At 36.0% G+C, this 27,133-nt stretch overlaps 1 pseudogene across 1 annotated transcript; it reads left to right on the top strand.

Annotated features, from left to right (window-relative positions):
- The first annotated feature begins 1,307 nt into the window (after nt 1-1,307).
- LOC309857502 (heterogeneous nuclear ribonucleoprotein A1 pseudogene) lies at nt 1,308-2,610 on the top strand (annotated as a pseudogene). The gene has a single exon. The product of its transcript is annotated as a heterogeneous nuclear ribonucleoprotein A1 pseudogene (transcript).
- Nucleotides 2,611-27,133: the final 24,523 nt, after the last annotated feature.

Below are 27,133 nucleotides of genomic sequence, written 5' to 3'. Positions count from 1 at the left end.
AGGGAGCTAATCTCTCTAAAGAATTTTCAAGTCTTTACCCCTTCAAGGTTTTTGCACAGTTCTGATAGCCTCTAGACATCCAGCTGATTTCTACAGTGACAGGCCTGTTAAAAACTGTCCTCAAACCAGGAATAGAGCTTGAAACATACCAGTCAAGAGCAACTTTGAGTCTTTTAAGGAATTTATCATCATTTCTTTGTTCTTGGTTCATATCCGAAATAGTTCTATATTACACTTGCATAATTTTTAAAGAGCTGACTTTGAAGGAGGCATTCAGTTCCAGCTAGTTCCATATTTTGGCAAGAACTATAATTCTATATATTAAAAAATCATATTTTAGAGTGCCTGGGTGGCTCAGTGGGTTAAATTCCCTGCCTTCGGCTCAGGTTATGATTCCAGGTTCCTGGGATTGAGTCCCACAGTGGGCTCTCTTCTCAGCAGGGAGCCTGCTTCCATTCCTCTCTCTCTCTCTGCCTGCCTCTCTGCCTTCCTGTGATCTCTGTCAAGTAAATAAATAAAATTTTAAAAAAAACATATTTTATACCAGTTATTCATGTTTATTAACTAAGATATCACAATGCAAATAATACAAGCAGTTGATCTTTATTAATACCTTCAACCAAGATAAAAAAAATATGTCATATTTTCTCCAAAAATTTTATATCATCTGATAGGTCAGATATATATAAAATTACATTTAAAGTTTCAAAAATATCAGCAATATTTTCATTTAGTTGCAAATTTCAAAGAAAATCTACTTTTCCAAACACGACTTTTTATCCTATTTTTTTTTAATTTTGTCGACAACTGATAAATTGTTTAGCGAGACTATAAATGTTAGATCGAAAAAATGATTAATAGATGTAGGTTCAAAATATTATGTTCCATTAAAAATAATTTAGTCTTTGATGAACATCTGTTTGGTAATATGTTGTATCCAGATATTGTAAATTAATGACATATATAAAATTATAGGGAAATGAGACTTTCAGTTCCATTATGAGTAGAGCTTTTAAAATGCTATTTGTCACACCCTGTCATCTTGTCATTATGTAGCATTATGTAGCATTTAAAAAATATATACTCTTCACTTTGAAGTCTTTTAGAAATCTAAAATATGACATTCTATGTTTTGTGTTTCCATATTCCTTTATTGCCAGTTTGAACAAATCCATATGCTTTGATTCAAAGGTAATAAATTCCTCTTATTTGGAAAAATGATGTTTATTTTTGTTCTCTCACCCTTAGCAGGTGGTTTCATTTTAGCACACTTCAGAGTTATAATTTCATGCTTATTAAAAACATTTATTATCCTTTCTGCCTGTGGACGCCGCCGAGTAAGCATCGTTAAAGTCTCCCCTCCCACCGCCGTCATGTCTAAGTCAGAGTCTCCCAAAGAGCCTGAACAGCTGCGGAAGCTCTTCATCGGAGGTCTGAGCTTTGAAACAACCGATGAGAGTCTGAGGAGCCATTTTGAGCAATGGGGAACACTTACGGACTGTGTGGTAATGAGAGATCCGAACACCACGCGCTCCAGAGGCTTTGGGTTTGTCACCTATGCCACTGTGGAGGAGGTGGATGCAGCCATGAATGCAAGGCCACACAAGGTGGATGGAAGAGTTGTGGAACCAAAGAGGGCTGTCTCAAGAGAAGATTCTCAAAGACCTGGTGCCCACTTAACTGTGAAAAAGATTTTTGTTGGTGGCATTAAAGAAGACACTGAAGAACATCATCTAAGCGATTATTTCGAACAGTATGGGAAAATCGAAGTGATTGAGATCATGACTGACCGAGGCAGTGGCAAAAAGAGGGGTTTTGCTTTTGTAACATTTGATGACCATGATTCTGTAGACAAGATTGTCATTCAAAAATACCATACTGTGAATGGCCACAACTGTGAAGTAAGGAAAGCGCTCTCTAAGCAAGAGATGGCTAGTGCTTCATCCAGCCAAAGAGGTCGAAGTGGTTCTGGAAACTTTGGTGGTGGTCGTGGAGGTGGTTTTGGTGGGAATGACAACTTTGGTCGCGGAGGAAACTTCAGTGGTCGAGGTGGCTTTGGTGGCAGTCGAGGTGGTGGTGGATATGGTGGCAGTGGGGATGGCTATAACGGATTTGGTAATGATGGAAGCAACTTGGGAGGTGGTGGAAGCTATAATGATTTTGGCAATTACAACAATCAATCCTCAAATTTTGGACCCATGAAAGGAGGCAATTTTGGAGGCAGAAGCTCTGGCCCTTATGGTGGTGGAGGCCAATACTTCGCCAAACCACGAAACCAAGGTGGCTATGGTGGTTCCAGCAGCAGCAGCAGCTATGGCAGTGGCAGAAGGTTTTAATTACTGCCAGGAAACAAAGCTTAGCAGGAGAGGAGAGCCAGAGAAGTGACAGGGAAGCTACAGGTTACAACAGATTTGTGAACTCAGCCAAGCACAGTGGTGGCAGGGCCTAGCTGCTACAAAGAAGACATGTTTTAGACAATACTCATGTGTATGGGCAAAAAAACTCGAGGACTGTATTTGTGACTAATTGTATAACAGGTTATTTTAGTTTCTGTTCTGTGGAAAGTGTAAAGCATTCCAACAAAGGGTTTTAATGTAGATTTTTTTTTTTGCACCCATGCTGTTGATTGCTAAATGTAATAGTCTGATCATGACGCTGAATAAATGTGTCTTTTTAAAAAAAAAAACAAAAAAACAAAAAAACATTTATTATGATCTACATAGATGAATGAAACTTTTATTTTATTAAATTATTTGTCAAAAAATCTGTAATTTTTAAAAATGTATTTCTTTTGAAGGGTTATTTTAGAGCATTCAGAGAGGATCTAGGAGTGTGGTATTATGCAGTTTTTAAGTAGGTATGACATCGTTATTTATATGATTGTTTCTTTAAGGCTTATGTATATTGTCCATTATATGCTATAAAATATTTTGAAAGTAAATTTAAGGTATGTTTCACATAGTTTATTTTTTGGAAAAAAATATTGAAATGACTTATGAAATTCAGTATACTCTCAACATTCGTTTTTTCTGAAATTTACCAATTGTCTATTGAACCTATTTTATGGCAGATATTACTTCATACTACACTGGTAAATGAAATACTTGGATTTGTAGAACGTTTATTTGAATGGGTGAGAAAATTAAAAGGTATGAACCTGAATAAAAATTGCATAGTGTATTCAAAAATGATGAGTACAATGGGGAAAAAGAAAAATTAGATCAGGGTGAGAGAAATCAAGGTTGCTAGGCAGGGAATGGGGAGGTAAGAATTTTAATAGGAAGATCAGGGTAGTTACAATGAAGCTGACAATTGAACAAACGTATGGAAAGGTGATGAATTTGCCCAGAACTATCAGCAATAAGGTCACTCCAGACAAAGGAATTGGCTATCTTGAAGGCCATAAGGTTGGATCGTGCCTGGCATATCTGAGGAATAGCAAGGAGGCCACTGTGAGGGACTGAAGAGTAGCAGGGAAAGAGGTCACAGAGGTCACATGAGTGGCTAGATCAGTTAAAAGCTTAGAAGTCATTGTAAAACTCTGGCTTTTATATTTGGGAATTTACTGTATGATAGAATTTCTGCTTATAACTGAGAGTTCAAATGTCCATAAAATTTCAAGGATTCTTTTTCTTGTAAGACATAATAAAGAAAAAGAGTTCATATTTTCACATGGTGTAACAAATGCTCGGAGATCCAAGTGTAGGAAGCTATGGGAGCACAGAAGAAGGCACGAAAATCACACCAATATATTTGAAGATTGTGACTATATATAAATTTGTATTTTCTAGATTTTTTTATAGTCATGGAATCAAACAGTATATTCTATTCATTGCCTGGCTTTTCTTTTCTCAGCATCATTACTTTGAGAATCTCCAATTGTAAATAGTTCATTTTGATGTTGAATAGTAATCTCTTTAATGAATAGATCATAATTTGTCTTTGCTCTATTGATAGACATTGATGAACATTTCCACTGTTTTCAATTCTTAAAAATAAAGCTGCTATGAAATTCATATACAAGTCCTTGTATGAACATAGGGTTTGTTTCTCTTGGTTAAATGCCTAGAAGTAAAATGGCTATTTGTGTAACTGCAACATATTTTGCATTTAAAAAAATATTTCAAACTATTTTCCAAAGTGGTGGTATCATGATATATGCCAACAACAGTTTAGATTTTTTGTTGCTTCTCAATCTAGCTCAGATGAAGTACAATTAGCCTTTATAATTTTAGCCATTCTAATAGATATGTAAGCATGTCTCATTATGATTTTAATTTGTATTTCTTTAATGTCTAAATGTTGATAAATTTGTCATGTGCTTAAAAGCCATCCATATGCTTTTGGTGACATGTCTCTTCAATAATTTTCTTCACATGTAAAATTGGATACTCTGTTTGGTTATTAGTAAGGTATTTTATTTTTATTCATTTTTTAATAAACAGAGTAGATGTCCATTATCAGATATATAATTTGCAAATCCCTTCTCCATCTTTACGGTTTCTCAATGGAGCTTTGATAGCTGTGTCTTTCAAGAAATATGCTAATTCTTTCCTGGTACACGGAGGTATGACTAGAACATTATCAATGTTGACCTTTGCAAAGAAAATCATGGCTTAAGATATATGTAGTCTGCGGTTGTTGGGAGTATTCTGTAATATCAAGCATATCTAGTTAGTTGATAATTTTGTTCAAGCCTTACATATCTTACCAATTTGATGACCATTTGTCTATATAATCTCAAAATAAAGGTGTTGAAACTTTTTTCCATTTCTCTTCTAAGGTAGAAGTTATGATTTTTGTTCTTAGTTTTCCCCTATATATCCCCAAATCTGTTATTAAGTATTAAAAGTCAAGAATTATTATACTCCCTGATGAATTCATCCTTTTACTCTTCTGTAATTTTGCCTTGATCTTTATGTCTGATAATGAAATTTGCTTTAAAATCACTTTTCATTATCTTGATATAACCACCAAAGTTATAGTGTGATTAGTGTTAATATAGCATATTTTTTCTTTTACTTTATAAAGCACTTCTATATTTAATCCAAAAAAAAAAAACAGCTTTTTAGCTCTGGAAGCATCTTTCTAAATTATCTTTTTTTTTTTTTTAATGAAGCAGTAGCAATTTTTGTTAAGGGACCTAAACTGGAAGTAGGTTTATTTATTAATTTATTTAGTAAAGATTTTATTTTGTTTATTGACAGCAAGAGAGAGAGAGAGAGAGGAAGCGCACAAGCGGGAGGAATAACGTGCAAAGGGAGAGGAAGAAGCAAGCTCCTTGGGGTGCAAGTAGTCCCATGCAGGGCTGGATCCCTGTACACTGGAATCATGACCTCAGCCAAAGGCAAACATCTGCTTAAACAACTGAGTCATCCAGGCACCCCTAGAAAATTTAAAAAAAAAAAGACCTTTTAAAAACATTTTGTTTGTTTCTTTTTTTTTAAATATTTTATTTATTTGACAGACAGAGAGACAGGAAGAGGAACTATAAGCAGGGCAGAGGGAAAAGGAGAAGCAGGTTTCCCACTGAGCAGAGAGCCTGATGTGGGGCTCCATCCCAGGGCCCTGGGATCATGACCTGAAAAGAAGGGACACTTACGGAGGAAGCCACCCAGACACCTCTTTCCTTTGTTTTTAATATATGGCAACTGATGCTTCCCAGCCATGAGGAGCATATTACCCATTGATTAAATCTTTGATAACAACCTATTTAAAGAGGTGTGTAAATATATACTTACTCAGATTTATAACTTTGTGTTTTCTTCATAGTTTGGGGCTGGACCCCATGGTCACAACACTGCTTCCAGTCTTTGCCTTCCCATCTGTTGATACCAGGCATTTGGTCAGCAAAGCAAATTAGTATCATAATTAATAAGCCCTTGGCACCATATCTCTGGAGCAGGGGTTGCACTTAGCCAAGGCCCAGAGCAGTTGACCTCCCGAAGCTAGTGCTATAGCCCCAAGGACTACGTCCCTGCCACCAGAACTCAGTCTTACATGTTATGCTAAGGAGACAAAACCAAAACAGAAAAGCTCCGACAGCTTTCACTGGCATGCCTCATCTCCCACTCCCTCGACGTCCAGGCAGTACCAGATGCCAGGAGGAGTTTTGGTCCAACATATGGGAGGGAAGGAAGTAGCCACGAGCAAGTACCTGCCTCGCTGTGCCTTTCTTTCATGAGCAGGTAGTAAGGAGGAGGAAGAGGAAGGGGAAGTGAGGTGAACTTCAAAGGGTGAAGGCCTCAGGTAGGCAGCTGGCTCCTGCCAGTAGGAAAGGGACAAAGGAGAAGGCAGTGAGTCTTGCAGGGAGGGTGGGGGGTAAGGGTTACAGCTTATGATGGAATCTGGACAGGAGTAATAGGGATACTAGTCATTTGAGTCCACCATTGGCAAGCTGGGCTGGGTGTCAGGGCAGATAGGCCTCCCTGGGCAACGGCACATGAGAGAAGGTGGAATTCTTCTCTGAGGAGCAGGTGGAGCTTTGGGTGTTGGGAAAGCATAGACAGTATTGTTCCAGGGCCAAGGACAGGTTCGGGTACTCCTGGTTGGACGTCAAGGCCACAGAATGATCCAGGTCTTCTACCAGCAGCTTGAAGTACCACATGCCAGCCACCCCTCATTATTGTGTATAACTCTCTGGTGCACTCATTGGCTTATCCATCAAATGACTCCTTCAGCAGCTTGGAAACCACCTCCACAGGCACTCCAGGTTATGGGAGGCTTCCAGAGTGAAGATTTTGCACAGGATCACCCCAAAAGACCAGAAGTCACTCTCGTGGATCTAGATCTGGGCAAACATGGTCTTAGGGATCATCCACTTCACAGGCAGTCCACTGTTGGTTGTCTTTTTATAGTAACTGATGTGGTGATATCTCTGGCAAGGCTGAAGTCTGAGATCTTCATCATGTTGTCCTTTGTCACCAGCACTTCCCTGGTGGCCAGGTCTTGGTGTATGCACTTCTTGGAGGCAAGGTACTCCATGCCTCAGGCTACCTGGTAGGCACAGGATACCCGGTCCTTGGAGGAGAGTTGCTCTGCTGCATTTTGGCTGATATTGTAACAGTACTCCAGGTCAGGAGGCCTCTGGGCCTGCAGGTAATCCTGTATGTTGTCTTTGGAGGCATATTCTGTGAGAGTGTACGAAGGACCGTCCTGTGTGCAGGACCCAGCAGGTTGATGGTGTCCTTGTGCTGTCCAATCATCTTTATCATCTCCATTTCTGAGATTAGGTTTGACAGGTCTTCCTCTGTTGCATCTGACTTCAACATCTTCACAGACACTTTAGTCAAATGGTTGGATTTGTCTTTGTCCAGCACAATGGCCTCCTCCAACACCACCTGCCCAAAGTAGGCCTGTCTTAGGGGTCTGCCTAAACTGCCTACACCCAGCCTGTCTCAAGGCAGTTATGAACTCTAGATTATCCTCAAAAACATTAAACCACAAGCTAAAAATTCTCTTCACTAGATCTCTGTCGCAGGTCTAATTTTCTTATCTTTCATCATTTATCTTTTTCCTAATTCTTATTTTCAGTATAGTTTATTTTGCTTCCAATTGTTTCCCCTGGTTTCTGTATGCTGTTTCAGAGGGAAGATATATCCTGTTAAAATTATATCTTGAGCATTCATTACATCTCTCAGTTAAAATGGGTTCTTTTATGGTATTGATTCATTTGAGTTTTCTCAAAATGGGAAGAATTTTCAAAATGGTGTTTTCCTCAAGGTTCAAAGTATGTCTTAGCCTCATCTTTACTCATTTTGAATTCACTTTTCAAATTCTTGTCCCTCTTTTTATCTTTTTAAATTTAAATATTTTATTTTTACTCTTCTTTTATTTGAGTATAGTTGATATTCAGTGTTACATTGGTTTCAGGTTTTCAATATCTCCATATATTATTCGATGATCACTACAAATATAGCCACCATCTGTCACCATATAACACTATTATAATATCATTGACTATATTCTCTACACTGTCCCATATCTCTTTTTAAAATCTCTGATTTTTATGTTTTCTGTTATTCCAATGTTCGACCATCATTTTACTTGGATACTTTAATAAAATATGCCTGATTACACACTCTTTGCTGAAAACCATAGCATTGGATTAATAGTACTCTTCTTCTTCTTCTTCTTTTTAAATTAACATATAATGTATTATTAGCCCCAGGGTTACAGGTCTGTGAATCGCCAGGTTTACACACTTCACAGCCTCACCAAGCACATACCCTCCCCAATGTTCATAACCCCACCACCCTCTCCCAACCCTCCCAACCGCCCTGGCAACTCTCCGTTTGTTTTGTGAGATTAAGAGTCTCTTATGGTTTGTCTCCCTCTCGATCCCATCTTGTTTCATTTACTCTTTTCCTGTCCCCCAAACCCACCACATTGCACCTCCATTTCCTCATATCAGGGAAATTATATGATAGTCTCTTTCTCTGGTTGACTTATTTTGCTAAGCATAATACCCTCTAGTTCCATCCATGTCATCGCAAATGGCAAGATTTCATTTCTTTTGATGGCTGCATAGTATTCCATCATATATATATATATATATATATATATATATATATATATATATATATATAAAATTCATTTGTTGATGGACATCAAGGTTCTTTCCATAGTTTGGCTATTGTGGATATTGCTGCTATAAACATTTGGTGCACGTGCCCCTTTGGATCATATAGTAGTCTTCTTTACCTCTATCAGAACCCCAGGAAGCTTTTTTTATTTATTTACTCACATAAACAGATGATCCAACACAACGTTTTTTGATGTTATAATGTATTATAATGTCTTACCGCTTAACATTATGCTTACTGCTCTCTTTCACTGTCTTACTAAATACAAATCATCACTATGGCATTTAATCAGAAAGAACATTTGAACTCAGAATTCTCTCCATATCAGGGAATGAAGACTCCTCCCTTCTGTTTGTGCAGGTAAAATAAATGTTGATATTGTCTGTCCTGCACATACCCCATCCTGTTCACCAGAATATTCACCATCAAAATAGATACAAAATAAAAACCATACCTCACCACTTCTATTACCACTCAGCATGCTAAAAACACCATCATATGTTCCTGAATTATTGACTTGATTGATAATCCCACTTCCACACATACTGCACTCCTTTCTCCCTGCAAATTTATTTTGGTACAGCAACTTAACCTAAAAATCAAGTCAGATGATTTTATTCTGCTGTTGAAAGTCTTTTGGTATCTTCCCCTTTCATATTAAATAAAAACTGAAGGCGTTTCAATGTACTAGAGCGTCATAAGTCAATACGTTCTTCCTCTCTCCACCACTATGAACTCCTCATTGGCCTCCTTGCTTTTCCTCAAAAGTAACAGACCAGCTGTTCACACAAAGTCTATATACTTACTTGCTCTGCCCAGAGCAATCCTTTCCTTCAATATTTGTATAACACCCTCCTTCACTTCCTGGGTCTTTGTGCAAATAACATCTCACAAATGAGATATAACCACCCAACACAAAATACAATTAACTTTCATCCCAGCATTCTCCAATGGCTTTTACCTTTCTTGTATTTCTTTGTAACACTTATTACCATCAACCATCAATGATTATTCTATTATTGGTTTATTTTCCTATTGGAGACAGAGAGAGAATTGGGAGGGGGCACAGAGGAAGAAGAAAACACCCCACTGCCTAGAAAGCCTGCTGGGGAGTTACATCCCAGGACCCTGAGATCATGACCCAAGCCAAAGGCAGTCACTCAATGGACTGAGCCACCGAGGTGCCCCTCTAATATTGGTTTATTTTACTATTATATTTCAAAAGAATGCAAGCTCTTTGTGGTCAGATATTTTATATGTTTTATTAATTGAAGTATTCTCAGAAAGGTAGCTGGCAGATTGTAAGGGCTCACTAAACTGTATTTTCTTGTTATTATTGGGATCCTTTATGGGCTTTACCTCTTACGCTAGACGTCTATCCTTCAGATGTAAGCAATAAGAATAGAGCCCTGCTGCCTGTTCAAATGAGTAAAAAGCCTGTATTAAGTGGATATTTTAAAAGCTAAATGAATGGCTTAATAGTTGTATATAGGGGGAAAGGGAACATATTTTTCACGGTTTAGACGTGGAGTTCTTTTATAGAGTTCTTGTACAAGCCTACACTATTGAACGATAATGGGCAGTTGTACATTCCAATTATACAAACACTTTGGTAATTTATATCCTTTTTTTGTAATTCATGACTGGACCATTTAATTCCTTAGGTGCATTATAGCATTTTAACTTTTCATGTTCAATAAACTTATTGGGGTTGCTACCTTTTTTATTCAAATGGAGAAATAGTCATGATTTCATCTAAAGAAAGTGTTATTGATTGTGTTGTTTTCTAGGAATGAGTCGCACATGCTAGTTTAAAAGTTTTGTTAAATTCCCAAGTGTGTCACCGATAAAAGCCTTTTGTAGATTAGTAACTTGATCAAAACAGAAAAGTTATGTAACACTCAATTGTTATACTAACTTTGTTTCCATCTTGCATTGTAATAACACCCATCTTAGCTCTATTTAAGACAAGTCATCGCCAGATGGCTTTCTGGCATTGATTGCATGATATGATATCTAGTATAACTAAAAGTTTTTGGTTTCAGTAGCCTATAAATCAATTTAGAAAAATATATGTATTTGAATATAAGGTAAAGTTTTAAATTATTTGGCAATAGTAAACTCAACTTTTTTTTTGTAAATTTTTATTTTCTAAAATTTCATTGAGCTCTTTTGCAATAAGAAACAAGTTACAAAAAATTAAGGTTTATTTACTCCAATTCAAAATTATTAGGAATATAATCATAGAGGTTGAAGTATTTCAAATATTGAACCCCAAATATTTTATTAGGTAAATTCTTGAATGCTGAGCATTCACTGTTAAAATATACTAATACTATTGATAGACTGGTAGAAGCCTAAAATCAAATATTTATTAAATATTTATATCCATATCTTTTCATGGCTTGGTAATTCATTTCTCTAGCATTAAATAAGATTCCATTGTTTGCATGTACTACACTTTATTTGAACTTTCACCTATGAAAGGATATCTTGGTTGCTTCCAAGCTTTTGTCAGTAATGAATAAAACTACTATAGACATCTTTGTGGGTATAGATTTCATCTTCTTTGGATAAATACCAAGAACTGCTACTGCTGAATCATCTGGCAAGAATATGTTTAGTTTTCTAAGAAACTGCCAAGTTATTTTCCATTCTTTATTCTCAATAGACATGGAAGAACATTCCTGTTGCTCCACATCCTCACCAACATTTCGTGTTCTGTTGTCAGTGTTCTTGATTCTGGCTATGTACTGGTGTCTCTTTTTTGTTTTAATTTGCATTTTCCTGATGACATATGATGTGAAGCATCTTTTTATATGCTTATTTGCCATCTGTAATATTTTCTTTTATGAGGTATCTGCTAAGGTCTTTGGCTCATTTTTAATCAGGTTTTTCAACCATTGTTGAGTTTTAAGGGGTCTTTGTGTCTTTTTGATTAACAGTCCTTTGCCAGATGTGTATTTTGCAAATATTTTCTCATAGTCTGTGCTTTGCCTTTTCATTCTCTTGGCATTGTTTCACAGAGTAGACATTTTTAAATTCAGTGCTTGTGCTTTTGTAGCTAAAGTTATTTCCAAAACCAAGGTCATTTAAATTTTCTTCTATATTACCTTCTACATGTTTCATGTTTAGGTTTATAATCCAATCTGAGTTAATTTTTGTGAAGAGCGTATGATATCTGCCTGGATTTATTTTATTATATTATTTTTTTTTATTTTTATTTTATATATTTACATTTAGCTTCACCATTACTCCAGAACCATTTGTTTAAAAAATTGTATTTTGCTCTCTTGTATTGCTTTTGCTTTTATATTAAATATAAAATATAATTAATAATATATATTCTGTTCCTTTAATCTAGTCTTTCTGTGGTATTACAATATCTTGCTTCCAATTATCATTATGGTATACTTTTTTTAAGATTTCATTTATTTATTTGACAGAGAGAGAGAACACAAATAGGCAGAGAGACAGACAGAGAGAGAAATAAGGAGAAGTAGGCTCCCTGCTGAGCAGAGAGCCCAATAGGGGACTCGATCCCAGGCCCCTGGGATCATGACCTGAGCCAAAGGCAGATGCTTAACCCACTGAGCCACCCAGGCGCCCCATCGTTATGGTAAACTTTGAAGTCAGTCCTCAGTTTTTGTTCTCGTTCAACACTATGTTGACTATTGTGAGTCTTTGCCTCTCCATATAAACTTTAAAATAAGTTTGTTAATATTAAAAAAAAGAACTTGATGGAGTGCATTAATTGTATAGATAAACTTGGAAACCAGTGACCTCTTGAGTTTAGCAGGAGATAGACCATGGACATCAGTTGTCACAGTGGTGCCTCTGGCAGAACCTATTGCAAATCCCTAGGCAAAATTAGACCTCAAGGATCTGAGAGAATGTCTAAGAAGTACTTGATACATCCCTTGGGTATGGTTTATTGAAGTGTCCACCTGTCTGAAAGCTGGGGAATCTAGATAAGGGAGGGAAAATTAGTTATGATAAAACATATCAACAAACATGAATAAATGTTGTAAAATTAATTGTCATGGCTCATATACAATATGACCAACAGAGGGACAATCAAAAGGAAAACATCAGTTATGTTTATTGTGAAATGTTTTATTCAAAATAAAGCAATGAGAGGGGAAGACACAATGAGAAAATTACCATTTTTTAAATGGTAACCTTCTTACAAAATGGGATAGGGTTTATATTCTAAGTAGTATATTGAAAAGTAAAACATTGGGGTGCCTGGGTGGCTCAGTGGTTTGGGCTGCTGCCTTTGGCTCGGGTCATGATCTTAGGGTCCTGGGGTCGAGCCCTGCATCTGGCTCTCTGCTCCGCAGGAAGCCTGCTTCTCTCTCTCTCTCCCTCTTTCTCTCTCTCTCTCTCTGCCTGCCTCTCTGCCTACTTGTGATCTCTGTCTGTCAAATAAATAAATAAAATCTTTTTAAAAAAAAGAAAAGAAAGGTAAAACATTAACAAATAAAATTTAAATTTTAAAAAATTATGTAATTTTTTAAAAAGGTTAAAAATAGCAGAACCATTTTTCTTATAACTGGAAAATACATTCTATATATATCTATCAAAAATAACTTGTCGTGTTCCTGGGTGGCTTGTGGGTTAAGCCGCTGCCTTCAGCTCAGGTCATGATCTCAGGGTCCTGGGATGGAGCCCCACATTGGGCTCTCTGCTCAACGGGGAGCCTGATACCTCCTCTCTCTCTTTGCCTGCCTCTCTGCCTACTTGTAATCTCTCTCTCTCAAATAAATAAATAAAATCTTTAAAAAAAATAACTTGTCATGGGGGCACCTGGGTGGCTCAGTGGGTTAAAGCCTCTGCCTTTGGTTCAGGTCATGATCCCAGAATCCTTGGATCGAGTCCCACATCGGGCTCTCAGCTCAGCAGGGAGCCTGCTTCCCCCCTCTCACTCTGCCTGACCCTGCCTACTTGTGATCTCTGTCAAAGAAATAAATAAAATCTTTTATAAATAAATTAAAAAAAATAACTCGTCATGTTTGGATCAGGAGCATATGGAAAAAAATAATATCTGAGGACAATACTTCTGCCATGTTTTGTGCCTTGTTAATATTTTTAAACAGTCAGGCAACTTTTAGCTTTATTGAAATACCTGCTAAGAGACCAGCAGTGCCTTTTGGAGCCCTATGACTATAAAAATTACTTGCAAATATTCAAAATGTTTACTATGGTGTCACTATTTAGGGCCACCACCAAGCATGTGTCAGAAGTAAGCATAACTGTTACTCTTCCAATAAGGCAAAAGGGCATGTTTTCAGGAGTTCCATCTGCTGTACCAGGAGGTTAATCAAGTAATGAATTTTGTCTATATAATAATTCACTTTTCAATATAACATTCCTCATTCCACATTATCATAATAAAAACTAGGAGGAGACTAAAACAAACAAACAACTACAACTACAACAACCAGCTTTTCCTTCAGTGGAAAAGTAAATAGAACCTTATGAGTAGCCTGAAATTTATTTTTAAATATTTTTAAGATAAGCGTTTTTGTTAGAAAACCATATATTTTATATAGCTACGAAATAACAGGCAAAGTTTTATTAACGTCTAAAAAGTCTAGTTACTTCTATTTATCTATTAACTCATCTCTTTATGAAGTAGAACATGATCACACCTATTGTATCTACCCAAGTTTGTATGCTTTGGTTATTTTATGTTTGCTATTTCCTTGCTTAATTTTTGCAATATTTGATACATAATAGTATCTTTAAGTCCATCTATGGTTTCACAGAATTTGCTTGAACTTCATAAAAATGTACCATACTTTTTGCACTGTCCTTGTTTTACTTCTCTATTAACTTTCCAAGATTTATTCACTTAGAGTGTGTAGCTATCATTTATTTTTATTCCTCCATAATGCTATGTTTACAAATTTGTATTTATCTGTACTTTTAAAATATCTTTATTATATACCATTTCTCATCTCACTTAACACTCATGTTACTTCTACACTTATCAGATATTATGTAACTGAAAACCACAACTCAGCAACAATATAGCACCATTTTTCAAAATTAAATGGCTTACCAGAATTCTTTAATTCTATCCTTTATTTGTATTAGATGACCCTTTATTCTGGTATTTGGCATTGTTCATATGGAGGAAAGCTTATAAGTTGATATTCCATCAATAGAAGGGTTTATTATGATTGATTAATGATTTTCATTTAGAATGCATAGAATATGGTTGATTTAATATTTCTTTCTTACTCTCTGAGTGGAACATAGTGCTATCTATGTAATAGCCACTAAAATATTAAGTTAATTACCTAGATTTTAAACTTCATATGAATAGGAATAACATACAGTACTCTTCTCAGATTGGGACACCTGGGTGGCTCAGTCAGTTAAACGCCTGAGCCTTTAGCTCAGGTCATGATCTTAGGGTCCTGGGACTCAGTTCTGCAACAGATTTCCTGCTTAGCCGGGAGTTTGCTTCTCCTTCACCCTGCTGCTCCCCCTGCTTGTGCTCTCTCTCACTCACAAATAAATAAAATTTAAAAAATAAATTCTTCTCAGATAGCTAATATAGAATATCATCTTTGTATTCATCAAAGGGAAAGTGCCATATAATAATGAAATTCAGACTACTTCAAATTCATTTTTTAACCAGTAAGAAAGTACTGGAAACAAGCCACAAATGACTTTAATGAATTAAAGAAATAGATTGATTTTCAATATCTTAATGTTTCTAAAATAAATTGCAAGATTTTTATACTAGATATCAGTGTAAATATTCATTACACAAGGCTATTCTAAAAATAAACCTGAGAAAACTACTTGACATATATGATGACAAAAACAAGTTGGACAAAAGTCAGTTTGAGTAAACTTACAACACCTACCACCTGAAACTCTTGTTCTATAATTTAATTATTTTAATTTACAAAAATACAAAAATAATATATCAGAGTAAGTATATTGATAGCTTTGAAGATATGCTCTGGTTGTGCACTGTTTACTATTTAAAGGGAAATCAAATATGTGATACTTATGGTGTGACTATTAAAATTCAACAAGTTCAGAAGCATACAAGAAATAGAATAAAGACAAAAGATGACCCTTACTTATCCTAAAGATAGACAATGGTATATATGTGCTAGTTGGGGAGAGAATCCAGTCCGTAGATGGAGGATGTGGTAGTGGAAAAAAAAAGACACAACGTTTTGGTTGAACGTTTAGCACTATATTTAACAAAGTGAAATTGTGTGTTAATAGCCTTGAATAAAATCCAAAAACTATTTTCAATTTGTTGAAGATTATTTAGGAAAAACTTGAAAAATACAACTTGATAAGGATTCCAATAAAAGATTCATAAGCAATACAAGTTTCAGAATTTTTAGTATATTTTCCCTAAAATGCCATTTGATTTAAATTAAAAAGAATTCTATTTACCTGCCACGTAAATAAGAGGAAATTATTTGGTTTTGTAATAAGTCAATAAAATAAATTAACATATCTTGAGAAGACAGATATGCACACTAAGTTAAAAATAATAGTGCTTAAGCTGTTCAGCAAACATTTGTAAAATTCCTTGCCATCAGCAGGCTCTGGAGTTCTGCTAGGTGAGTAAGGCCATGTATGTTACTGCTCAGAGTACTGATGCAAAGCAATTGTCCCCTTCGCATCCATTTTTTGCCGTTGATATGTCATGCTATGTTGTTTAGAGATACATAGATGGCCCTACATGAAGGCCTTTTTTTGTGTGTATATGGGTGACTGTGATTTAACTTTCAAATCAGATGGCTCCTGATTTACAATGATTCAACTTATGATATATTTGGCAATGATGTGAAAGTGAAAGTGATTCAGTAGAAACTGTACTTTGAATTTTGAATTTGGGTCTTTATAAATAGGGCCAGTGACATGTGGTATGGTGCCGTCTTGTGATGCTGGGCAGGGGCAGTGAGCCACAGCTCCCAGTCAGCTAGAAGATTACAGGGGTGAACACCTGATATTCTCACAACCATTCTATATATAAACATTCTTCTTTTTTTTAGTGTAATATTTAATAAATTGCATGTGATATTTGATACTTTGTTATAAAATAGGCTTTGCTTAAGATGATTTTGCCCAAATGCAGGCAAATGTAAGTGTTCTGAGTATGTTTAAATAAGCTTAAGGTAAGCTATGATATTTGATAGTTTAGGGGTATAAATGCATTTTCAATTTTTTATGGGTGTCTCTGTACATAGCCCCCTTGTAAGCTGAGGAAAATCTCTATATGTATATGTAGCCTTGGTATGGCTTACATATTATTGGCATGAAACATCTAGAACAGTACGTGTGCCATATAATTGTCTACAACATCAAACAAGTTTCTTGAAAACTTGTGCCAAAGGGGTTATGTCTTTAAGGATTCTTATTTCAGAAGGGTTCTCTCTCTCAAACGTAAGATTTTTCAGAAGGTAAGTGAAAATCTGACCAAACTAAACATTTTTCCATTTTCCCTAGTGAGCAAAGATAGCTAAAATCTATCTGCCATTTTCAACACTGTACTCAACGACTGTAATTCTAATTTAAGAACAGATTATTTTTATCAAAACCACATGTTGGCCTAATCTTACACAATATTCATAAATCTCACTCAGAGCCTTGGACACTTTTATTTGTTGAGTCTATATGGTACTACGGACATTCATCTTTTTTGACCTCATAGCTTCATGTATGTCTATACTTTTGAAAAATACATGCATCATAGTTCCATTGTAAAATGTCTGGGTTATAAAATGTGCTATGCTATCAAAATGGTAATAAGAACATACAAATGACCTGATGTAATGAACTGGACCAGATTGCCAGATATCACATTTCATACCAGAAAGATTCAGTGGTAAGTTTTAAAATGGCCAGCTATACTTCGACTGAATTAAAACTCATTTAACTTCTTTCTTTGTGTACAGTATTATACATTAGTCAGTACTATAGTAAATAAGTACTTTGGACAGATGTAAATATGCTGTAATAAAAATGTTTTCCTTCTTTCTTTTAGTCCTTTTTACTTGTAAGACTAGCCACAAATACCATGCCTCCCCCAAAATAATTTGCAATCCAAATTTATCTCTAAATGAATTTATTGCACAGAAAAAAAATTATATATATATATACACTTACAGTAGACATGTTCAAGAATAGTTACACAACAGCAGGGCCCTAAATGTAAGCAGTATAGTTGTTTTGTTTTGTTTTGTTTTTTTCTTTAAAAAAAAAGAGGTTATGTGAAATATTGGAATTTTATTTCGAGGCCTAGTATTTCAAGACAGTTAACTACACTTACAGTGTCAACAGCCTCTTGTTGGCAGTATGATTTTATTGGCTCCATGGAATAACAGCAAGAATTCACTATTGCTCCTTTCTTTTATGACACACACAGAAAAAACAAATTGACACATTTGCTCAAGACCAACCAGAATCATTTTAACCTATCAAAATGGATGGGAGGCCTTCACTGCCAAAGTCACTGCTGGGTTTTCACAATTCATTGCAGACAATCTACTACTCCCATTATGATAAAGGAGAGAAGAGTCATAATCAGGGAAGAAAGCTAGATTAATACTTGTAATTATCATTGAATTATTTAGCCTGCTATAGGATTATTATTATTAGTGTCATTTGATAATTTTCTCTCATTTTATTAAACACAACTGTGAGTAATTACCCAACCTAATATTTCTCTATATTGGCTGACTAGCTAGCAAACATTCATGAAAATATCCATTAGCCACACGTATAAAATGCTGCATTATGATGCTGTTGAATCAGAACATACCACTACCTGACCTGTAGTTCTTTGAGGATTTGCAAATCCATTAATTCTATGTTTATTGGATTCTTCCCATACAATTAGAAAATTTATAATAGAGTCCATGAACATTATTAGTTTTACCATTTTAAACCAGCAATCACACTTTGATTTTTACAACAAAAGCAGAAATATAAACACACACATTTGGATCAGGTTTCTGTTAGTGTCTGGACTTCAAAATCCTATTCCTCAAGATAATGCACACCAAAGTTCTGGAGTAAACAAGAAATTAGATGGCACCTGAACACTTGGTTTAATATTCTCCAAAGGACTATGCAACTTATTTCTTACATTATTACATTGTTTTACAAAGATCCACACTTTTATAATGTTAGTATTTTTAATAATCAATAAAGTCAATTAATCATGATTAGAAATCAAACTTAAAAATTTCTACTTTTTGCTTTTGCCCCCTCCATTTAGAACTTATTTATAGCCTGATAATTCAAAGGTCCCTATGTTTATGAAAATCTGGACAGAAATAGCTCTAAGATCCCATTCAGAACTTGATATTAATCTAAGTCTTTTGGCTCCATTTATCCTGAGAGCAAAGAGTAGGACAAAGGATTTGAGTACTGTTAGGTTATCTGGGAGATTATCCAAGGTAGAAAAGAATGGGAAAGTGATACAGTGAAGAAGCAACTTTGTCAAAGAGGTACATTGTTGATATAATTGCTGTGGATAGAAAATGAAGGCTTGCTTTTACTGAAAGGTCCTGAGAAACTTCTTTAAGCTGTCCTCATGAAGACCTGAAAACTGACAATTTTATCTGTGGTTCTTATTTCCACTTCACTGAGAGCTGTCCTCAGAGGACATTAACTCTCCTACACTTTTGGGTTGTGTTGGACACATTCTAAAATGAGAGATAGAACATGAGATGCTATCAGTGTTAAGTAACTGCAATTTCCCATGGAACTATCCACCAGAGGTTTGGCTATAATCAGTTGTTGGGCCTTGATATCAGAGGGATTTGAGGCAGTATCATTTTAGGTTAATCATTATATATGAAATTTCCATAAACTTCAACTGATGAAACTTTGATTATAAATCTATAAATATAACAATAAATCTACAGTATTCAAATTATTTTCATAGAAATACACAGATAAAGTATCAATTGATTAATATTTTAATGTTACAAAATACTGAACTGAAAGAATTTGGTCATATAACAACGTGTAAGAAGTAGAACTTAGGTTTACGTTAGAACTCAGGATGCATTTGAGACTCAGTTAAGAAATTGAATGGAGGGATGCCTGGGTGGCTCAGTGGGTTAAGCCACTGTCTTCGGCTCAGGTCATGATCCCAGGGTCCTGGGACCGAGCCCCAAATCGGGCTCTCTGCTCAGCAGGGAGCCTGCTTCCTCCTCTCTCTCTGCCTGCCTCTCTGCCTGCTTGTCATCTCTCTCTGTCAAATAAATAAATAAAATCTTAAAAAAAAGAAATTGAATGGATGTCTGACTATCTTATAGGTTTGCTAAAAATCAGTGACTTTGTGTTCACGTGTGGCTATGCAGGAATTTTTAACTTTCTCTAAGAAGTTATTAGATTTGATTATATAATGGCAGTAAGGGATGGGGAAAAGCAAAGTACAAACCCCATAAAGACAAAGACACTGAGTATGAGAAAAGAGTAATAGATAAGAAGAATCAATGCGTTTGAGGAAAGTGGGAATTGAAATACACAATGATTGTTGACTTTTTTAGATGGAGAAAACAAAACTAGCTTGCAAGAAGGAAATAACAGAAGACATGCTGTGATGTGAGGCAGAATCCTGGAAAAGGCAGTAACGTGGAATAAAGGAGTAGGGAGAGCATATCAGGGAATTTGGATAGGAAGGAGTTAGGAGGTAATTGCTTGATAACTTTTATATGGCCCACTTAAATGCACAGATTTCTCTTCTTTAATTTATATGGAGAACAGGGTGTCCTTTCTCTTCCCTTTCAGAGCACCAGAGGTGTACTCTTTCAGACTGAAAACCTGAAAAGCTCAGGACTCAGTTGCTTAAGCACAGCTGAGAGGACATCTTTCAATTAAGATTTACATTTTGCTGTATGTAGTAGACTGTCAAAAGTGGTTTAACCATATTTTTTCATTTAACAAGAAGCCTACAGAGAGTGTTTTCTGGTGTTGGTTCAGAGTCTTAAGAAAGTCAAGTGAACTATCTTAGAGGTTTTCATGGCTTTTTATTCACAGTTGCAAAAATTGCTGTTGGAGTTCTCACTATTAAGCCCACATTCCTGGCAGAAAGATAGAGGTAAAAGAGCATGATGGCTTGTACGACTGATACTTTGTCATATGGTTACAATATAACTAGAAAAGAGACAATAAAATATTTGATGTTGTTTTAAGTTTCCTTGTTATCAATCCCTCAGTGCTTTCTGATATTAAAGGAAAAAGTAGATGGATATTGACCTGGCAACTATCAACACCTGTCCATCTCTCTTGGATAACCAATATCTCTATAATCTCTTCTTCCCAGTAAAAAAAAAATAAAATATATTCATAACCCACACTGTGCCATCTCAAGTTACTGCACCAAGATAAAATTACAATGATTTTCAGTTGTTCCAAATGGACAGAATACCCTTCCTTATGCTATCATGTCTTATAAGATAGATAATTGGCTTGCTACCAATATACCCAGATGTGACAGTGGAAGAGACAGGAAAAATATAATAATATTTATTTATTCCTTGGGTTGACCCTGTTTACACAGATGCATTACTATTAGAAAAGGTTGGTTTGGGACATTGGAATGAATTTACTTAATGGGTCTGTATGTAATTGGATTGGAGGAAATTTTTAATTTCTACAAAAATTATTAGAATTCTATCTTATCCTCTTTTGTTAATTTTCACATGTTAACAAAGCCAACGTTTTTGTCTAGCAGACAAGATCTTAAATCCTAACAAAACTGAATTTTTTCCTTTTTTTTTTTTTTAAGTTTGAGATCCTCATGTTCTCTCACGCTGCTTTAAATACAACTCAAAAAACAAAAAGGAGCTAAATGGGGCAGTAAGACCAGACTTTTTATTTTATTTTATTTATCTTATTTTTAATTAAAAAATTAAAGATTGTATTTATTTATTTGAGAGAGAAAGCATGAGTGGGGCAGGGGGAGGTAGCTGCAGAGAGAGACTGAGAAGTATACTCCCTAATGAGCAGGAAGCCTGATATGGAGCTCGATCCCAGGATCCTGACTGAGATCATGACCAGAGACAAAGGCAGAGACATGTGAAAAATCCCTTTTTTTTTCTGGGAAACAATACTTTACAAGAGATGTTTGAAAAAGTACTGGGGAATCAACTTTAATAGGAGACACAAAAATTTAATTGACTTTTGTAAAGCTACAGGGATCCAAATGATGGGAATCCCAGCCCGTTTAGGTTGTGGACCACAGAGTATTCTTCTCTGTAATATTTTATTTTCTTCCATGTCTACTAACTCCAGTCCAAGTTCACTGATCTCTTTTTAGATAGTGCAAAACATGGCAAAGAATACCAAAGAATGCCCAGTATTCTACATTTATTACATCATTTCTAACATATAGAAGTGTGTTATCAAGGCTGGTTCTGTGAAAGAACATAGTTATGCTAAAGTGTGTTTGTTCTCCAAGAAATTAAATGCACGATTATCACACAATTATAAAATACTTGTGTCAAGAATTTTTATTCAAAAAGTAATAAGAGAAGCAGATATTAAAACTAGTTCACATGGTTATTTGGGATATAAGCAGAGTTGTGCAGCAGAAGTACTCTGGGCCCATAATTTGGGATATAGAATTTATGTTGTCTAATGAAAAATCACTAACTTGCATAATTGTTAACAAGAATCTTGTGCATTACCATCAGTTTTCTACATTATAATCTCTTGCTCTACAGTTTGTAAATAACTTTGTCAATAGCAAGCTAATAAACGGGGTGACTCCAATGGATTGAGATAATCTCCAGAGTTTCTGCTACATAATGCCCAGGACTCCATTGAAAGGACACCGAAGAATTTATTTTGCCCAAAAATTTGATCATTTTTTTCACTGTCCTTACCTATTTTCCAAACCTAGTCCTTTTGTTTCACCTTTCAGTCTACAGTCAACCCTGTATCTGACTGACTTGTTAATTCTGGGAATGTCTTGCAGATTAATTTGCTTGCCAGAGGTGGTTCCTCTAATTGATGTTTAAGAACCCTAATTAGTTAAGAAAACTTTTTTTAACATTTTCAATGCTATTTATTATTATTATTATTGTTGCTAATAGCTCTATTATAAATAATTCACAAGGGCATCTTTCTGACAAAAGACAAAGAGCTGGCTACTAGTAGAAAAAGTACATTTGACTCTGTCAGTGAAAGTAGTAAAGGGATTTGAGAAAATAAGGCAAAGCACTGGATTTATGTGTTAAATCTTTAAATATTATAGACACATTTACTTAATTTCTAATACTATTGTTGCTTATAATTAAATAAGATGTTTTCCATGAACCACGCATTACAGCAAATATATTGTTTATACAGATCAAATTTTCATCAAAAGGGACGCCTGGGTGGCTCAGTTGGTTAAGCAGCTGCCTTTGGCTCAGGTCATGATCCCAGCGTCCTGGGATCGAATCCCGCATCGGGCTCCTTGCTCGGTCGGGAGCCTGCTTCTCCCTCTGCCTCTGCCTGCCATTCTGTCTGCCTGTGCTTGCTCTCTCGCCCACTCTCTCTGATAAATAAATAAAATCTTAAAATAAATAAATAAATTTTCATCAAAAAATTGTAAGTGTATTTTATTGTAGGATCATGATCAGCATTTTGCAGATGAGAAAAGTGAAATTTAGAAAAGTATGTCTCTTCAAATCCCTCATACAATATCTGGCCTAGATAGAAGGATATACTATCACAATTGAGGAAGATAATTGAGATTACTTAAAATGATAAACGTTACTGTATAGGGTTTTTTTTTTTTGCTTTTTTTTTTACTTTTACTTTTTTATTTTTTATAAACATATATTTTTATCCCCAGGGGTACAGGTCTGTGAATCACCAGGTTTACACACTTTACAGCACTCACCAAAGCACATACCCTCCCCATGTCCATAATCCCACCCCCTTCTCCCAAGCCCCCTCCCCCCAGGAACCCTAAGTTTGCTCTGTGAGATTAAGAGTCACTTATGGTTTGTCTCCCTCACAATCCCATCTTGTTTCATTTATTCTTCTCCTACCCACTTAAGCCCCCATGTTGCATCACCACTTCCTCATATCAGGGAGATCACATGATAGTTGTCTTTCTCTGCTTGACTTATTTCACTAAGCATGATACGCTCTAGTTCCATCCATGTTGTCGCAAATGGCAAGATTTCATTTCTTTTGATGGCTGCATAGTATTCCATTGGGTGTATATATACCACATCTTCTTGATCCATTCATCTGTTGATGGACATCTAGGTTCTTTCCATAGTTTGGCTATTGTGGATATTGCTGCTATAAACATTCGGGTGCACGTGCCCCTTTGGATCACTACGTTTGTATCTTTAGGGTAAATACCCAATAGTGCAATTGCTGGGTCATAGGGCAGTTCTATTTTCAACATTTTGAGGAACCTCCATGCTGTTTTCCAGAGTGGCTGCACCAGCTTGCATTCCCACCAACAGTGTAGGAGGGTTCCCCTGTCTCCGCATCCTCGCCAGCATCTGTCATTTCCTGACTTGTTGATTTTAGCCATTCTGACTGGTGTGAGGTGATATCTCATTGTGGTTTTGATTTGTATTTCCCTGATGCTGAGTGATATGGAGCACTTTTTCATGTGTCTGTTGGCCATCTGGATGTCTTCTTTGCAGAAATGTCTGTTCATGTCCTCTGCCCATTTCTTGATTGGATTATTTGTTCTTTGGGTGTTGAGTTTGCTAAGTTCTTTATAGATTCTGGACACTAGTCCTTTATCTGATATGTCGTTTGCAAATATCTTCTCCCATTCTGTCAGTTGTCTTTTGATTTTGTTAACTGTTTGCTTTGCTGTGCAAAAGCTTTTGATCTTGATGAAATCCCAATAGTTCATTTTTTCCCTTGCTTCCCTTGCCTTTGGCGTTGTTCCTAGGAAGATGTTGCTGCGGCTGAGGTCGAAGAGGTTGCTGCCTGTGTTCTCCTCAAGGATTTTGATGGATTCCTTTTGCACATTGAGGTCCTTCATCCATTTTGAGTCTATTTTTGTGTGTGGTGTAAGGAAATGGTCCAATTTCATTTTTCTGCATGTGGCTGTCCAATTTTCCCAGCACCATTTATTGAAGAGGCTGTCTTTTTTCCATTGGACATTCTTTCCTGCTTTGTCGAAGATTAGTTGACCATAGAGTAGAGCGTCTATTTCTGGGCTCTCTATTCTGTTCCATTGATCTATGTGTCTGTTTTTGTGCCAGTACCATGCTGTCTTGATGATGACAGCTTTGTAATAGAGCTTGAAGTCCGGAATTGTGATGCCACCAACGTTGGCTTTCTTTTTCAATATCCCTTTGGCTATTCCCCTCACTGAAATGGACAGATCATCCAAGCAAAAGATCACCAAGGAAATAAAGGCCTTAAATGACACACTGGACCAGATGAACATCACAGATATATTCAGAACATTTCATCCCAAAGCAACAGAATACACATTCTTCTCTAGTGCACATGGGACATTCTCCAGAATAGATCACATCCTCGGTCCTAAATCAGGACTCAACCGGTATCAAAAGATTGGGATCATTCCCTGCATATTTTCAGACCACAATGCTCTAAAGCTAGAACTCAACCACAAAAGGAAGTTTGAAAAGAATCCAAACACATGGAGACTAAACAGCATCCTTCTAAAGAATGAATGGGTCAACCGGGACATTAAAGAAGAATTGAAAAAAATCATGGAAACAAATGATAATGAAAATACAACGGTTCAAAATCTGTGGGACACAACAAAGGCAGTCCTGAGAGGAAAATATATAGCGGTACAAGCCTTTCTCAAGAAACAAGAAAGGTCTCAGGTACACAACCTAACCCTACACCTAAAGGAGCTGGAGAAAGAACAAGAAAGAAACCCTAAGCCCAGCAGGAGAAGAGAAATCATAAAGATCAGAGCAGAAATCAATGAAATAGAAACCAAAAAAACAATAGAACAAATCAACGAAACTAGGAGCTGGTTCTTTGAAAGAATTAATAAAATTGATAAACCCCTGGCCCGACTTATCAAAAAGAAAAGAGAAAGGACCCAAATAAATAAAATCATGAATGAAAGAGGAGAGATCACAACTAACACCAAAGAAATACAAACTATTACAAGAACATACTATGAGCAACTCTACGCCAATAAATTTGACAATCTGGAAGAAATGGATGCATTCCTAGAAACATATATACTACCACAACTGAGCCAGGAAGAAATAGAAAGCCTGAACAGACCCATAACCAGTAAGGAGATTGAAACAGTCATTAAAAATCTCCAAACAAACAAAAGCCCAGGGCCAGACGGCTTCCCGGGGGAATTCTACCAAACATTTAAAGAAGAACTAATTCCTATTCTCCTGAAACTGTTCCAAAAAATAGAAATGGAAGGAAAACTTCCAAACTCATTTTATGAGGCAGCATCACCTTGATCCCAAAACCAGACAAGGATCCCACCAAAAAAGAGAGCTATAGACCAATATCCTTGATGAACACAGATGCGAAAATTCTCACCAAAATACTAGCCAATAGGATTCAACAGTACATTAAAAAGATTATTCACCATGACCAGGTGGGATTTATTCCAGGGCTGCAAGGTTGGTTCAACATCCGCAAATCAGTCAATGTGATACAACACATCAATAAAAGAAAGAACAAGAACCATATGATACTCTCAATAGATGCTGAAAAAGCATTTGACAAAGTACAGCATTCCTTCCTGATCAAAACTCTTCAAAGTGTAGGGATAGAGGGACATACCTCAATATCATCAAAGCCATCTATGAAAAACCCACCGCAAATATCATTCTCAATGGAGAAAAACTGAAAGCTTTTCCACTAAGGTCAGGAACACGGCAGGGATGTCCATTATCACCACTGCTATTCAACATAGTACTAGAGGTCCTAGCCTCAGCAATCAGACAACAAAAGGAAATTAAAGGCATCCAAATCGGCAAAGAAGAAGTCAAATTATCACTCTTCGCAGATGATATGATACTATATGTGGAAAACCCAAAAGACTCCACTCCAAAACTGCTAGAACTTATAGAGGAATTCAGTAAAGGGTCAGGATATAAAATCAATGCACAGAAATCAGTTGCATTTCTCTACACCAACAGCAAGACAGAAGAAAGAGATATTAAGGAGTCAATCCCATTTACAATTGCATCCAAAACCATAAGATACCTAGGAATAAACCTAACCAAAGAGACACAGAATCTATACTCAGAAAACTATAAAGTACTCGTGAAAGAAATTGAGGAAGACACAAAGAAATGGAAAAATGTTCCATGCTCCTGGATTGGAAGAATAAATATTGTGAAAATGTCTATGCTACCTAAAGCAATCTACACATTTAATGCAATTCCTATCAAAGTACCATCCATCTTTTTCAAAGAAATGGAACAAATAATTCTAAAATTTATATGGAACCAGAAAAGACCTTCTATAGGGTTTTTTTTTTAAAGTTTGCCACAGATTCAGATTCTTTTAAAATATATATCTATTTTGTGCAAAGAGAATGCACTGAGAAGTAAAAAGAA

The sequence above is a fragment of the Mustela nivalis genome (assembly GCF_964662115.1).
Source record: "Mustela nivalis genome assembly, contig: HAP1_SCAFFOLD_796, whole genome shotgun sequence".
Taxonomy (NCBI): Eukaryota; Metazoa; Chordata; class Mammalia; order Carnivora; family Mustelidae; genus Mustela; species Mustela nivalis.
The sequence above is the reverse complement of the archived record's forward strand: the minus strand, read 5'-3'. Positions and strand labels throughout refer to the sequence as shown.